At 35.6% G+C, this 17,685-nt stretch overlaps 1 long non-coding RNA gene across 3 annotated transcripts; it reads right to left on the bottom strand.

Annotated features, from left to right (window-relative positions):
• Positions 1-956: 956 nt before the first annotated feature.
• LOC126818907 (uncharacterized) lies at positions 957-17,282 on the bottom strand. Of its 3 annotated transcripts, XR_007679405.2 has the most exons (8): positions 17,191-17,282; positions 15,402-15,471; positions 12,771-12,910; positions 9,730-9,885; positions 8,742-8,804; positions 8,454-8,510; positions 2,466-2,522; positions 957-2,079 (listed from the first exon to the last, which is right to left on the bottom strand). It is a non-coding gene; the product is annotated as an uncharacterized LOC126818907 (long non-coding RNA). The 3 variants fall into 3 exon arrangements; XR_007679406.2 differs by lacking the exon at positions 12,771-12,910 and having other exon boundaries at positions 17,191-17,267; XR_007679407.2 differs by lacking the exons at positions 12,771-12,910; positions 15,402-15,471 and having other exon boundaries at positions 17,191-17,269.
• Positions 17,283-17,685: the final 403 nt, after the last annotated feature.

Below are 17,685 nucleotides of genomic sequence, written 5' to 3' on the forward strand. Positions count from 1 at the left end.
CGGGATAAAAACAAACAGGAATGATGTGTGGTTTAACGTCCTACTGTTCTGTGCCAACTGGGATAATAAAGACAGATATACGCCATGCAGTGTACGCCAATGCCATCTGTCCTGCACCACTGACAAGAGGAACCTCGCCAGAAAATCACAATGAACTTTCTCGGCCAATGTAGGAATTGAGCACGGGACCTCTGTGTAAGCGACCCCAAGTCTTAATCAATGAGCCACCGTGGCTTTGGTACCGAAATAAATTATGCGCTTGAAAATGTTGTGATTATACTCTCTGTCCAGAGGTATGTCTTGTTGTTACGAAGAGTAGCATGTTATGAATGTATAACTATAAAATTAACTGAGCAAGATATCCCCGGTTAGTTCCCAGTGTGAAGAATAGAATCATTCTACATCTAGGGAATGAGGTCAACGCAATACCTATTCTACCGAAAACAAATAAACCAACGTACAATGGTCTCCACGGCCACCTAACGTGTGTTATTGCTGTCCAACCCATTTGTGGAGATCGAATGTTCGATCCTGCATTGGCCGAGAAAGTTCATCCAGATTTTCCGGCGTGGTTCCCCCTTGTCAGTGATGCAGAACGGAGGGCCTGACAAGGACAGTTGTCTAGTCGTTCGGATGGGACGAAAAACCAAGGCCCCGTGTACACATTGGCGTGCACGTAAAAGACCCCTTGGCAGATGGATCTCGATATAAGAGTAGGCCGTAGTGCCGCTGCCCGGGCAAAATTTCCCTCATAGCACACTGTATGGCGTATGCCCGTCTTCATTAGCTCAGTTTAGGAGCAGAACAGTGGGACGTTAAACCACATTTCATTTCATTTTCATTTCATTTGTCCAACCAATTGAATCTCCAACTTTCACATTGAATTAGGAGCAGAACAGTAGGACGTTAAACCCCATTTCATTCCACATTGAAAATGGTGGGTTGGTTTTGCCATGTTGGGATCTGAATGAGTTCAGATTAAACAAAACAAACGTTCTATATCTTAAATGAAAGTGCTATCTGTATAATGGGGACATTATTTACGATACGATTTAAGATTAGCGACTCCGTAAAGTTTTTAGGCTATTTTAACTGTACTATATTTTACCACAGGAGTATGTAGATTTCGATTTAGCAATGAGTCGAGGAACAATTGATTTGGCATATTTTATAGGGCTTTATATCAATTACATTTGAAGTAACATGACAAAACTGAACAAATATCACGAGATCTTCTTTTGTCCGTTGGGCCTTTAGGTTCAAAACTTTTTATTAATCATCATACAATGTCTTTTCTTTATCAGTTACAAAACTATTCATATCAGATTGTTCAATATCAGGTTATAAAATTATTACAGGATTTTGTTAAGAAAACTTGTGTCAAGTTGACATCTACTCACATAATATTATAAGATATATTTTCTTGGCCAGAATTCGATTACTTGTTTAACCATCTAAATTATATTTGTGATAAACTGACACGGCCCAATACTTGCCTTTAGACAGCCAGTAAAACGATGCTCCGTACCATTCATTTAAAATATAAATAAATACAAAGGTGTCATTGAATTAGTTTACTCTATTTACACAAAATATATTTGAATTAAATGACAATTAAATACAAACGGACATCACGATCAAATAATTATATGGCCTGTCATCCTTTATCTTACTTACTCTTAATTAAATAGACATATAAAAGACTAACGTTTTATATGACGCGAATCTAAATACGAATGTAGTACTGCTATGTACAAATGTACTATATGTAGTACTTTTAATTAAAGGAATTGTAGTAAGATATAAGTGAGTCAAGAATTGAAGAAGAATATATGTAGCTTAAAATATTCATAAAAAAAACAAACGTTCTACAAATAATGGTACATACAGATTGTAAGATTTAATATAAAACAAACAATAAAAACCAATTTGTAATTCATGGCGTGTAGAATCTTACTAAGCAATAATATGTTATTTAATGTTAAATAAACACTAATATGTTATTCACTGTGATATTTATGGAGTATGGATCTACAATAGAACATCGGATTGATCACACATCCCGTCTTCTAACAGCATCTGTAAAATGTTCAAGGTATATGTTATATAAGAATAATTAACAATAAGTGAGACATTTAACAAGTCACCTAAAAATAATACATATAAATATAAAACAAACAATACAAAGTTGCAGCCATTTGTTTGACCTTCGTATATGATTTTGATAATATAATTAATGTTTTAGCATAAGAGAAAATCACAAAAAAAAACAGAAAGTGTGGCTACTTCCCGTTTCAGTGTATGCATCACCATACAGTTATCTGTATCAACTATGTTTACAAATACAAAAATAGAAAGACCACCAAGAAACCCCTAAAATGATGATCTAAGCTGATTCAGATTTAATTTGATTAAACTACGTCTTCCATTTTTGGGTTGTTTTTTTAAACAAATCATAACTTTACCTTCGTTTTCTCTGTTTCTTGTTTTTGCAGCCTGCACAAGGTATTCCTCATCCCGTGCTGTTAAGAAATAATACCATTGCAAATCAATGTCTAATACATTTTAAAAGAGAAGTACATGAAAGAAGGACATATCGTAAAGTGTGTGTGCGTTGCAACCGTTATATTACGATAGTCTTATACATATTAATACTTGTTTTGTTTTTGTAGCACATGACGATGAATAATAGATCTATGTTGATTCAGATTCGCGAATCATTGTATATATTTAATAAAACTACGTATTCCAGTTTGTTCCGTTTGCCCCCTGGGGTGTAGGGGGTGATAAGAATATACCCTCCGTATGTCCTGCGTGTCGTAAAAGGCGACTAAAAGGATCCTTGTAAAGACAAAAGCAGAAACGTCCTAATTCCGAGGACGTTTCAAATATATTTAAATATAATAGTAAAATGTCAAAGTCTTGGCCGAGGTTTCTCTTAATTGAGAGTCCCTCTAAAGACCTTTCGAAAGTGTCGCCATTTTTAATAGCTAAGGGGATAGCTGGCTTGGCCGGTGAGCCCAAGGCTATTAACAAACTTAAGAACGGGACACTCTTAATAGAATGTGCCAAAGAACAGCATGCTACCATGCTCCTTAAATCATCGTCTTTGGCAGACATTCCTATTAAGGTGTCTCCTCATAGGTCTTTAAATTCTAGTAGAGGTGTAATACGTTGCCGGGACCTTGAAGGCAGCAGTGACGAAGAAATGGTAGAATACCTTTCTTCTCAAGGTGTACAACACGTCAAAAGAATTAGTGTTCGTCGAGGAGACAAGGTGATTCCAACAAGCACCTACATCCTCACATTCAATCGTCCCGACATACCAAAGACTCTCAAGGCAGGTTATTTAAACATACCTGTGGATTCCTACATATCCAACCCTCTTCGTTGCTACAAGTGCCAAAAGTTTGGACACAGCAAAACTGTCTGCAGAGGTAAAGACACCTGCGCTCGTTGTGGCCATGAAGGCCATGATAGCGCTACCTGCCAGGCTGAGTTTTGTTGTGTAAATTGTAAGGGAAAGCACTTTGCTTATTCCCGTGAATGTCCAATATGGCAGAAAGAGAAAAGAATCCAACAGGTTATGTCAGAGCGAAAAATACCATACTTTGATGCTCGAACACAGGTAGATTTGACTGCACGTTTTCCCATTCCATCTGAAGGGAAGTCTTTTGCAAGTGCAGTTAAAGCCTCTTCTAAAACCATATCTGTTCAAACAAATATAACCTGGCCTTATAAGCACAAAAAACCTAAGACTTTGACTATTACATCAGATCATTTAAAAGGGGTTTCGAGCTCCACTGAGAGCTCGACTCAAAGCACTACCCCTCTACCTGATGAGGTTGTATACTCCTTGCCTCCATCTGGAGTTATTGAGATTATTCCCAATACTTCCACACAAAATGGCAAGGGGGCTTCTCCCTTGCACTACTGTAAAGCTGACGCTGCTGATTCCAGTTCCACTGGGTCAGGGGTGCAGTTTAAGAGTATACCATCCGCAAAGGAGAATATAGTGCATTCTAAAAAACATAAAAATTTATCAAAATTTCGAGAGAAAGATTCAAAGGGTTCAAAAAACCCTATCACTCTCTTCAATAAATATGGGGATGATCTGATGGACGACATTACTGTAGTGGATGTCCATGTGGACCCACTCAGTAAGCCGCCAAAACTTAAATTTCCCTGACAATGGTAAATTCCATTATTCAATGGAATTGTCGTGTTTTAAAACCAAATTTTAATGAAGTTCAATTATTAATCCAAACATACAATCCTTTAGCTATTTGTTTACAGGAAACCTTCTTAAAGAATTCTGACACTTTGTCTTTTAGACATTTTGTTGGTTACCATCATCATGGTGATGGTAGAGCTCATGGGGGTGTTTCTATTATTCTTAATGGAGATATCCCTCAGAGCCAAGTCACCCTCAACTCGCCTTTACAGGCAGTTGTAGTTAGGGTGACGTTGCATATTCCTATAACACTCTGCTCTGTATATCTTCCACCAAGTTTACATCTTAATCCCAGAGATCTTGATGACCTTGTTGCACAACTCCCCCTTCCGTATATTATTATGGGAGATTTCAATGGTCATCATTCACTCTGGGGTAGTCCAGATGATAACAACAGAGGTAAACAAATAGCGGACTTCATTAACCTTAATAATTTGTGCTTATTAAAAGATGACTCGCCTACTTATCTACATCCTGCCACAGCTTCTTTTTCTTCCCTTGATCTCACCATTTGCTCTCCGGTCCTGTTTCAGGATTTTACATGGAGGGTAAATAAAGATCTGTGTGGTAGTGATCACTTCCCAATCTTGATAGATAATAATAGTCCCTCTCCGGTCGAAAGACCGCAGAGGTGGAAGTTGCATTAGGCTGATTGGGCTCTTTTCGAATCTTTGTGTCTCTTCTCTTTTGATACAAAGGAGTTAGAAGATGCAGATGAACCCATGGCCTTATTTACTTCAATTCTTCAAGATGTAGCTGAGCAGGCGATTCCAAAAACCCCGACAACACCAAAACGTTCCAATAAACCATGGTATAACGAAGATTGCAAATCCGCTCTGAAAGAGCGTGATCGTATCCTGAGACGACTAAAGAACCACCCTTCCATGGAGAATATTGCGGCATACCAAATGGTCCGGGCGAAGGTTCGTAGAACCATACGTCAAGCAAAGAAATCTTCATGGCAAGGTTACGTCTCAAGGATCAATTCCCGTACCACATCTAAGTCGGTATGGGGTAGGATTAAAGGTAAAACTAGTGCATTATCAGTTAACCATCTAAATGTTGATAATACCACCTTAACAACATTTCCTGATATTGCTAATTCTCTGGCCAGTACAATTTCATTTAATTCATCATCCAATTCCTCCTCCAATGTCTTTAGAGGCATTAAACAACAACAGGAGAAAAGGCGACTTAATTTCAAGTCCCGCAATGATGAATGCTACAATGATACCTTTTCCATTGCAGAGCTTCGAGATTCGCTAAAGCGAGCTCGGGATACTGCAACTGGTCCAGATGAAATACACTACCAAATTTTAAAAAAAAAACCTTTTTCCACTCTCTTAATTTTACTGGATCTTTTTAACCGGATTTGGGTTGATGGGAATTTCCCTCCTTCGTGGCATGAAGCCACAGTAATTCCTATCCCCAAACCGGGTAAAGATCATACGAATCCTACCAACTATCGTCCGATCGCTTTAACTAGCTGCATTTGCAAAACCATGGAGAGATTGATCAATCGAAGGCTTGTTTGGTACCTTGAGTCAAACAACCTCATTACTGACCTCCAATGTGGATTTCGTTCCCAAAGGAGCACTCTTGATCATCTCGTTCGAGTTGAAACGTTCGTCAGGGTCGCTTTCATCCAGAAGCAACATTTAGTTGCAATTTTTTTTATCTGGAGAAAGCTTATGATACTACATGGAAACATGGTATCATGCGCGACCTCCATAACCTCGGCCTACGAGGTCGCTTACCTATCTTCATTAAAAATTTCCTGGAAGATAGGTCATTTAAGGTACGACTGGGATCAATATTCTCTTACCCATTTCCTCAGGAAATGGGAGTTCCTCAGGGAAGCATATTATCTCCTACTCTTTTTGCGATTAAAATTAATACAATCCCAGCGTGCCTTAAACCAGGAACAAACGGCGCTCTTTATGTTGATGACTTTCAGATGTGCTATGGTTTTACAGACATGCGGATAATCGAACGTAAGTTGCAGCTTTGTTTGAATTCACTTCAACAATGGGCAACCGAAAATGGATTTCGATTTTCGAAATCCAAGACTGTCTGCATGCATTTCTGTCAGAAACGAGGTTTACATCCCGATCCAGAACTATTCTTGGATGGCAATCGCCTTCCAGTTGTGGATGAAACCAAATTTCTGGGGTTGATATTTGATAAAAAATTATCATTTATCCCCCACATTAAAAACCTAAAAAAAAATGTCTGAAAGCCCTCAACATATTGAGAGTCTTATCAAATACTGACTGGGGAGCAGACCGTAAGGTCTTGCGCAGATTATATCGAGCTTTAATAAGATCTAAACTCGATTATGGGTGTATTGTGTATGGGTCTGCCCACGAGTCTTATCTCAAAGAGCTCGACACCATACACAACCAGGGACTTAGAATCAGTTTAGGAGCATTTCGTACATCTCCAGTGGACAGTTTATACGTCGAGGCGCACGAGCCCTCAATGCACAACAGACGTGATAAACTGGCCCTGCAGTATGCTACGTAAATTGCATCACTTCCGAATCACATTTCATTTAACACCATATTTAGACCTCTTCATGAACATTTATATCTGGTGAAGACTAATGTTATTCCATCATTCGGTATTCGCATACAACCCCTCTTGTCTGAGGCTGGTATCAGCCTTGACAGTATTGCGAATACCCTTGTCTTTAGGACTCCACCGTGGGCTATATCTCCCCCAAAGATCGATTTCGATCTTACTCAACATAAAAAGAGAGATACTAGCTCTACGGTGTTCCAATCTCTCTTTAGAGAGTTAAGGTCTAAGTATGGTGATTATGCTCCTATTTACACAGATGGTTCTAAGGATGGCGACCGGGTAGCTTCGGCTACCGTGACACCATCTGAGACCATTTCTGTGTGTCTTCCACCTGCTGCTTCAATATTTACAGCTGAGCTCCAGGCCATTCTCCAGGCCTTGGAGTTCATACAATCCTCTTCATCTTTAAAACATATCATCTTTACTGATTCTCTGTCCTCGCTTCAAGCAATTAACAATAAACAGCTTGAACACCCATTAGTAGCAGATGTTTATCGTCTGCTACTATCTTACTAGTTGAGCAGCAAAGACGTTGTATTTTGCTGGCTCCCCAGTCACGTTGATATAAGGGGGAATGATAAAGCAGATTTTGCTGCCAAAAGCTGCTTTAGATCTTCCCCAATCACCCTTTTTAATACCATATAAAGATTTTAAATCATGTATAAATCATTTTATTTTTGACCGCTGGCAACGGTCTTGGGATCTTGCAGGCACAAATAAACTTCATCACATTAAGCCTCTCTTAGGAGATTGGCCAAGCTCCTATAGAACCAACAGGAGGGATGAAGTTGTTTTGTGTCGCTCTTGTATTGGTCATTTTTTTTTAACTCACATTTTCATATTAAAGCGAGAACCTCAACCAGAATGTGAACACTGTCATGTTCCTTTGACAGTTAAGCACATTTTGATTGAGTGCAAGCATCTCAAACATATAAGATCACGTTATTACCGTTGCCAGTCATTATATCACTTGTTTGCCCAACCAGGGTTATATTGTGAAATGCTAAACTTTTTAAAAGAGACAGGTTTTTATTATAAATTTTAATTTGTATATATATATATATATATATCTATATGTAATATTTCATATTTTAAATGTTTATAAGCATAAAAGATTGTTTTTATTTTTAAATTTGATATACTGTGATATTGTTTTTATTTATGCATATAAAATCTTGTGATAAGATTTAGCCTTTGACAGTTAAGCACATTTTGATTGAGTGCAAGCATCTCAAACATATAAGATCACGTTATTACCGTTGCCAGTCATTATATCACTTGTTTGCCCAACCAGGGTTATATTGTGAAATGCTAAACTTTTTAAAAGAGACAGGTTTTTATTATAAATTTTAATTTGTATATATATATATATATATATATATATATATATCTATATGTAATATTTCATATTTTAAATGTTTATAAGCATAAAAGATTGTTTTTATTTTTAAATTTGATATACTGTGATATTGTTTTTATTTATGCATATAAAATCTTGTGATAAGATTTAGCCTGTCTCGAAAGAACCACCATATGTTTGGCGCAATATAGCCCAGTTGGAGCTGACGTGCCATAAAACCATATTTCATTTCATTTCATTTTGTTCCGTTTGTTTTAAAACAAATCATATCTTTACCTTTGTTTTCTATAAGGCTTGTTTTTGCAGCCTGCAGTACGAATTCCTCATCCCGTGCTGTAAAGAAATAATACCATTACAAATCAATTTCTAATACATTGGGAAAGGGATATTATCCAAAAAGTACATATCGTTAAGTGCACGTGCATTATAACCGTTATATTACGATACATCTTATACATGTTAATAGATCTTAAAATTTATTAAAATTTATTCGATATGTGGAAAGTAAATTGGCGGATAAAATAATCTAAATGTAATAAAATTCTATAAACTAAAATGTTATACCTTTATTTCCATTATTTAGTACATTTTCATACGGTTTATCATGGTGTCATTTATTCCAGAGAGCTGTAAAGATAATTATTATGAATTATGTCAAAGACAGAGATCGACATAATGTGTGATCTGTTTCTTTAAGGTGGCCTATTCATGACCAGGCGTGTGTCTTTCGGGCTTAGCGTCCTCTTCCACCTAGGTCTTCAGGTGTAGTCTTTGGTCTTTTTTATAGTATGTTTAATGACAACCCCAACACCGGTCTTCTTTAGCCCAGTTCGGTGCAAAACAGTAGGACGTTAAACCCCATTTCATTTCATTTCACAACCCCAACAAAATGTAGGCATTTTAGCAATTCAGTTTTAGTAACAGGTAACTATTGTCCCTCGCACTTCGAAGACAAAGATCATAGATCAATTTGATGGCTCGATAAAGCAAAATGTGTCATTTATTTATTTTGAGATGTCGGAGAGGGAGACCAGCTTCACTGTTGGCTTGTTTTATTTTAGAAGTTATGGGGGGTGCTTACAGATTGGGAATACTAATGATCCAAAATGTGGGATCATCTATTATAATCCTCATGGATCGACATATAAATTATTCAATTAAAACATCGACATGGCACTAACCAGGCTATTTTGAAACGACGTAGTTTATATTTTAATTTCAAACTAACGACATAAGGAAGGTGGTCCTTATCCTTTCAATGACAATGAATCTTATAATCTAGCGCCCTCGGTCAGTGTGGCTATTTCTAATGAAAAACGTGGCATTGGAATCAAAATGTGGAGGATTAACTTCTAGCTTTAACAAAGAATCGAATCTATTTCATAGTTTGTACGTACGCGCTTCATTTGTAATAAGAATATGCAATTTAAAACAAGATAACATTAAACAGATAGTTTCAAAACCTAAACAGATAGATAAAGAGCACAATAAAACGTTAAATTTTGTGTTTGAGGCTATAATAGTCTTAGCGTCATAAATGGAAACTACTTACTTCTGATTAATAAAAGAAAGAACAGTGCGAATGAGATGAAAAACAACACTCCTAAAATAATAGCCACCACACCAATGGTCTTAGTCTCTTCATCGTCAACATCACCTAACGAACCATCTTCGTTAATTGGGGGTTCTTCAGACGGGGCAACTTCACCTTAAAAGGAAATCATATATATTTAATTTTGTTTAATATTGCATGATACTTTGGAAATTTTATCAGATTGTGTTTTCATAGACTGCACCAAGATAAATCAAGCCTTGCGTAATGATTGTAGTCAACAAAAAGTTCAACACAAATCTGTTAGATATTAACTCCTGGGATGAGAAGTAACATTTATCTTACATGGTAGAAAGAGCGAACTGGCGCGATGGATTTGACCTACAGTTTGGAAGAAGAATGCCCCTGGCATGAGTTAAAATCAATATCGGGACCAAAACCGGCAGATTCACCAGCCAAAAAGCGGTCTTAATATGAAATCGTCCAATAATCATTTGCAAATATTGTATTACATAATTAATATACTACTTAGAGCTTTCGGATGGGACGAAAAAACGAGGTCCCGTGTACACATTGGCGTGCACTTAAAAGATCCCTTGTCCGTTGGAATTCGATATAAGAGTAGGCCGTAGCGCCGCTGCCCGGGCAAAATTTCCCTCATAGCACACTGTATGGTGTATGCCCGTCTTCATTAGCCCAGTTTAGGAGCAGAACAGTAGGACGTTAAGCCACATTTCATTTCATTTCATTTATTTGAATATTCTATTCACAGATGTATTTTGAAGATTTTTAACAAATTCTATGTTTTAAACACGATCGTGCAGTATGATTTATTAGCTTGATTAAAATACCTCTTTTTCGAGATTATTCAATAGACAGTTCTTAAAGAAATTTGAGTCGAGGAACTCTTGAAGTATATCAGATATTTATAAAATAACGTGTAAGAAAAATGAGTCTAATAAACACCAACATTTCGTATTTCATTGTCTTTTTGTGATTTTCGTCGATTCCAGATCAACTTATAAATTAAAACCGGTGATACAGACATTTCCGATAAATGTTTTGAACATTTCTTATTTTGCTAAACAAACCCAGCAACTACGTTTCGTAAATTTGTCTTTATGTGTGAATTGAACGTAAATAGTAAATAGGCCTGACATGTTATCTAAATTATTAATTAGACATTAATTAACTTATCCAGACCATAATCAACTCTCAATGTCAACGCTAGCCTGCGATATTTACTGGATTAGGATCCTATTTGCTGCTCAACTTTCATGTGTTTTTATTTAATCGTAGCGACTTTAGTAACTATTGAGACTAAGCCCAAAATTCAATAGCTAAAATCACGGTTCAGAGTGGATCAATTTCAATGAAATTGTCAGCAAATTCCTTTTACATTATCTATTTTTTAAAATTATTACAGTGCGAACTGTCAGCTTTTTATCTAATCTCCCATAATTTATCTTTAAGTTATGAATAACTGGATTCTTCAAGTTATTTACTGTGTTTAAATACCATGTGGGTTATAAAGAGAACTCACAGAATTGTAACGGAAACCCGTTTAAAATGAATATTTTCAATCTTACCCACGTTTTATGTTTTTGTTAATCGGAAGATTGTTTAGTTGTGAAAAATTCTAGTAGCTGAGACTACCCAGTCTTTCCTTAAACAAAATGTTTTAGCAAATGCTTGAGGCAAAGTTTCGAATAAGTATGTTACTAACATTCGTTGTCCATTTTAATAAATAATTTTCAGGATTAAAAGCTAGGTAAAAATTAAAAAAACATAAGGGCATGTTGGTTTTAGCGCCAAGATGAATTTAAGGCCAGAATTAAAAACAAGTAATGATCTAATTCCGGATTAGTTTCTGGTCACTTTTATTAGGATGCATTTATATAATGCTGAAACAGTTCATATTTCAAAATATATTATTAAACCTTACTTTTTTCGCCTTTTTGTAAAAAAAATTCTTAATTATTTTGTTATATTCCGTAAAGGTTCACATGATCCCCGTAATAGCTTACAGTCTAGTGTGTAAGATAGAAGAACACTTTGGATTTTGTTTACTTCCCGCTTTCTGTTAATATTATGACTGAATATTCTGATTTGCGGTCTTTGAAGAAAATTTTACATCGATATGTATATCTAAAATCATCTTTGATCGTATTGTGTAATATTAGAATTATGTCTCCTCCTCTGTTTACATCTCTTTTTTCAAACTCAAGTCTGTCTTCTCCGTCATCTAGATCTGGCACAAATTTCTGATCTTTCCAATATCCAACGTTTAAACTCTTTCACATACAAGTAAATAAAACAATAAGGTTATCACACCAAATATATTATAAATCAGATGTCAGCCTCATCCCCTGTGGAAATAAAACACAAACCAACGGATACCATGGGGGTGGGGGTGGGGGTTCTCTCGATCACAAGTAATGAGGACAACAAAGAATATAGTCAACATTTTAAAAATATACCCCGATTCCCAATCAACCTTTAACCTCTCTGTACTTTCCAATGATCATTTTTATTCTTTGCTATGCAGCTTTGTACCTCTTTCAATCCAATTATTTGGTATAAGAAAAAGTGGATGTATCTATAAGGCTATTCCACAAATAAATGAACTAAAAATATCAAAATGTGCTCGCAGAAAATCCAATCATTCAAACTAAGTGGAATTAACTGGAAAGAACTACGCCCAGTGCCTTTCTTACAATCACCGTATTCTTAAACATCCAGTGTCAGCCAAAGCTTTCCTCAATATAAAAGATACTTTATAACTGTAAGGCTTGGAGGGGTCCCAAAAGCTTAATATGACGCCGTTTGAAGGGTGCTCGTTTCTTGACCTTCTTTCAATCAAACCCAAAACGTGACTGCCGAACAGTTTCTTCCCCTGAATAATGTCTTGGAGTAATTATTCTGGCTCATGGTTTTAACATTATATTTTATGTCCATTGATTGGTTATATAACTTCTCACAAACATTTAAAAATATTCCCAATTAACCTATTTCCTTTAAATCTCTTATGTTGAACTTACCTGCTCAGGTGTGCTTAAATATCGGGTAAATGCAATGGCAACTGCCGGATGCTCATATGCATAATGCCATTCAAACTTAACATCATCTTTAAGCTGACCAGTAATAATTCGCGCATCGCTGGTTACTGTCGGTTCTGAGGCTTAACATAAAATAATAATTAGATTAATATACAGAATAGTCTTTGTATATCTTAACAAGATTGAGTGCGTGGCTGAATGAAAATTAAAATAGTCTTTGTATTTCACATCGAGACGGAGGGCCTAATTGAATAGAACTATATATATATACGAAGACAAACAAATCGACATTGTTGTTGCTGTTGTCGTCCTTGGCGTTTAACGTCCGCTTCTATGGGGTGATATCGTAGATAAGAATTCTTATTTGTATTAGCGCACGCGAAGGGTTCTTTCCTGAGGGAGAAAACCGGGTATCCAGAGTAAACCAACGGAGATGAAAAGGCGCTCACATCTCCAAGTATGCTCGAACCAGGGGTCGAAACCAGGATTTACCAGCTACGACTCAAAACGCGAGACTCTAGACCACAAGCCAATCCCAACCCCGTATCGATACGGTCATGCAGCGCAAGCATATATTTTGCAATAAAAAAGTTACATTTTTATACGACAAGTCCCTCTATGTATAGCTTTATAATTAAGACACCCGGTCTAAAGTTACTCGTTTGACCTTATCTTTGTATTCAGACGACCACGTTATTAAACGTATGGTAGAGTATACAAGTCATAATAGTATATTTTGAACACGTCATTTCCCCCCTGCTCATTTATTTATCCGTTCACCAGTCCTTCAATTTTATATGATCGACTCATGGTTATATTTTGATGATTATTTGTTCTGTCTCCATCTACCCAATAATCTAATATGATCTTATATTTATTAGCAATTTATTCGTGGATTTTCCTGTGTTTTCTTTAATCTCTTAAAACTATTACAAATGAATGAAGACAGAGCAAGCTGAAGTTTTTGAAGAAATGTAAAGCAGAGTTGAATAATACAACAGAATTGAAAGGGGTTACTTAAGTTTAGCTTTTTCTAAAGGATCCCACGCGAAAACTGTATCTCAATTTACGTATTAGGCTTTTTGTGAATATTTATGATCCTTGCACCTAGGTGTATTCAAACGTTTATATATTGCAACCTTATAATATATATGTTGTTACAACCTCGTCTGTAAAATCTCATTCTTAATTGTTAAATGACAAACGGTGAATTGATTAAGATATATCAAATTTAAAATATTTCTTAAATCAAATATAAATGGCAATTCACCCTAACATTTTAACACAATTGTTGTATGAGTAACCACACACTAATTGCTATGTGAGTATTGAAATGTAGCATGTCAATAAAATTCAGAAGTAGTATAACCATACAAGTGTGTTTATTTTTAGCTTAAACTTATTTTAGTGCATAGATATACCCCGTACAGTACAAAATGACCAGACAACAGTTCTAACAACTTATAACGTTTTTCCCTTATAAAATATTAATTTAATTCGTTAATGATCATGTGATGTGTTCCGTTCGTTGAGAAATATTTAGGTCTACTATCATTATTATTGTACATTATACGGTCCTTGAATATTAACAGAAAATTACAAAACAAAACATACATACACATGAAATATATATTTATGTGCTTTATCTATACTATTCCCCACCTCCCCACCCCAACCACCACTTTTATTTTTGCAAAAACGTAATATAAACATTTTACTTCCATGGTTTAATACATATTTAATGCAGATGAGTGTTACTCATGCATATGCCTAGTATCTCTCGGCCTTTTGATGTTGTGTCAAATCTTAAAATGGCCAACATAATAAAAAAGAAGCGTTTTGGCAGTCATTTAGATTTTAATGTTCATTCATCATAATCGAGGTCATTTCGGGACAAATATCTTTATTTAGTAATTCACTAGTGCGCAGAGGTTTTGACAATGAGAGGATCCTGGTGAACCGGAAACAACTCATTAGGTTAAATGAGTGTCTCAAGCTTATAGAAGCCATTATAAAATTTTGATGTAAGGCCAACCTTACTTTTTAATATTAAAATCAACGACCATCAACTACTTTTCTCATTGGGAGCCACGGCCGGGATTTTCTGACGTGGTCTCCCCCTTATCGGGGGTGTAAGACGGAGGGCCTGGCAAGGACAGCTGTCTAGTACGATTCTTTTGACAGTTGTAATTCGATATAAGAATAGGCCATAGTGCCGCTGCCGGGGCAAAATGTTCTCATAGCACACTGTATGGTGTTTACCCGCCGTTATTAGCCCAGTCAGATCAGAACAGTAGGACGTTAAACCCCCACTTCATTGGATTTCATTTCTCATTGTCGTTGTTTTTCTGCACTGGTATTTATTCTCCAGAATCATAATCATCACTAGAAATGCTAAGAACGGGAAAATAAATAATTTACAGTATATAAAACAAGTATAAATGTGGGTTATAAAAATACATTAGTTCAGTAACTTCTATCAAATCTAATCCCATAAACCCTACAAACAAAATTTCCGATCGACCAATCATTTTTTTCTTGGTCCAAGTAACCGTAAACACGGTGTATTGTTTTCGGACCTGACGTGTATTAACATTATGCCTAATTATTTACCTTTTACTATTGTAGCAAGCAGACAAACCAAAAATTCGTAAACATTCATTGAGCTGTAATTTTGGTAAGCCTGTATACAAAATAAACATTATCTTTTCAAAATGTGTTGCGAGATGCATTGGTTTATGATGTACAGGTTGTGTGATTGTAGCACTGGGATTCCAGCTACAACGGACTGATCGGGGCCTGTCTCGGAAATATGGAATGTGTCTTGTTTTTATATTTTAATGTGCGGTAGGGATGTTGATTGGCTCGGAGTGACATACTTCCTCGTTGGCTGTTGTGATGCGAATCTTGTAATTTATGCAAATCTTGTAATTTAGCGAGTTAACATTTAATTTATAGAAAATATAATGCAAATTTTGAAGACTCAATTGCACGTTTAACTTTTTGTGAAACATCGATTTATAAGAAATCTTTTCTATACTGACTTCTATCTGTTTCACATGGGTATTGCAAAAGCCGTCTTATAAATCTGTGTAAGATGACTGAGAAGTGCAAATGCCTTTTATATGTGACATCACATCTCACGGCTGCGATCATGGGCTGGATGGCGCGTGCATTGTTTACATAAGACGTCCTAATTTAAACTGGTCCAGACCGAATGATACCTTGTACTTATTTTATATACCCATTTACACTAAATAAGATATTTGTTATCCATTTATATTTATTTTTCTAATATTTCAACCTAATATTGAGAGATAATTAAACCAAAACGATGCCACCCCTCTCAGTAACTGTTGCGGCCTAGCAAATATTCACTGCTGATCAGTGTGGCTTGGCTGTACAAGGCCTTGGTGTAAGGAAAAAGTTTCATCACTTTCATCCAATTAGTACCAGTGTTAATGTGTCTCAAAGTATCGTATAATAGGTTTCTGTTTATTTTAATATTTAAAACTATTAAACATTTCTAATATTCTCTAATGAAATGAAATAAAGGCAATAATTTGTAATCCTACATCTGCACGACTCGAGATGTATAGCGCCCGACATATGGTGAATTGGAATCACAAGATATATATTTCAACCCTTTAAAAACTAAATTGTCACAAATCGATAAATAATTTTTAAAAAATCATAATCATATTCAAAACATAAAAAAATATGTTAAAATTAATCATCAGTATTTTTTAAAAAAAATCTTCAGTATTTTTAAAAGAAAATCCTAAATATTTTTTATAAAATCCTCAATATTTTTAAAAAATCACAACTAATTTTAAACATTCATATCATAGATCGCTATTATAAATATCACAGAAAATTAAATATAATTAACTTATAATAAATGTAATTAAAACATAATTATTTCCTTTTGAAATTTACAATAAATGTAATTAAAACATAATTATTTCCTTTTGAAATTTACAATAAATGTAATTAAAATAAAATTATTTCCAATTGAAATTTATAAGAAAAGTCTATCTCTTTTAAAAAAGTATACCAATTTTCAATATGGATTTTGCAAAGATTGGCAACGGAAATATGTTTTTCTATCAAAGGTTATATTACGTACAAGGAATCTGGATTTGTTTTGTTGCATCTGAGCGACTAGACATTATTCTTTGGCAAGAATCCGCCCTGTCCATTTTTTACCCGATCGATAAGATTGACAGCGATTCCGGTAATGAAGAACTAAACTCTTTGAAAGCGCCCGCGTCAATCTTGCGCAAGAGAGAGGCAACAATCGGAAGAGCCGAAGCATCGCACCTTTCTCAAATTAATTGATTGTAAAGTAAAATAAAAGAGAGATTTATAAGAAATATAGAGGAATATAAATACAACTCACAATTTTGTTAATGTTGTAAACTATGTAGTCCTTTTACACAAGATGATTGCATAGGTATGATCAATGTAGTCGCTTACTACCACATACCAACAATATTATTCACCGGCTTTTATTCAATTACATAAAGGGTTTGTATGGGGCTTGATATTCATGCTATTGAATCTACCGTTAAAGTGTTGTATTAAACTATGTTAAAGTCTCTAGACCCACAATAATGATTAAAATATGTGCACATAGATTGCAAAAGGTACCGATTTAAGCATACTGTGTACTTCAGGAATATTAGGTGGAAAGTGACGTTATTATGGTGGCTGATTGGTATCATGTCGTAATGTCGCCTTTCATAACGCGACAACCCGACATCACGACATTTCTACCCGACAACACGACAACCCGACATCACGACATATCTAGCCGACATCACGACATTTTTACCCGACATTACGACACTAAAAATGTCGTGATGTCGGGTAAAAATGTCGTGATGTCGGGTTG

This window comes from Patella vulgata, chromosome 1 (genome assembly GCF_932274485.2).
Source record: "Patella vulgata chromosome 1, xgPatVulg1.2, whole genome shotgun sequence".
NCBI lineage: Eukaryota > Metazoa > Mollusca > Gastropoda > Patellidae > Patella > Patella vulgata.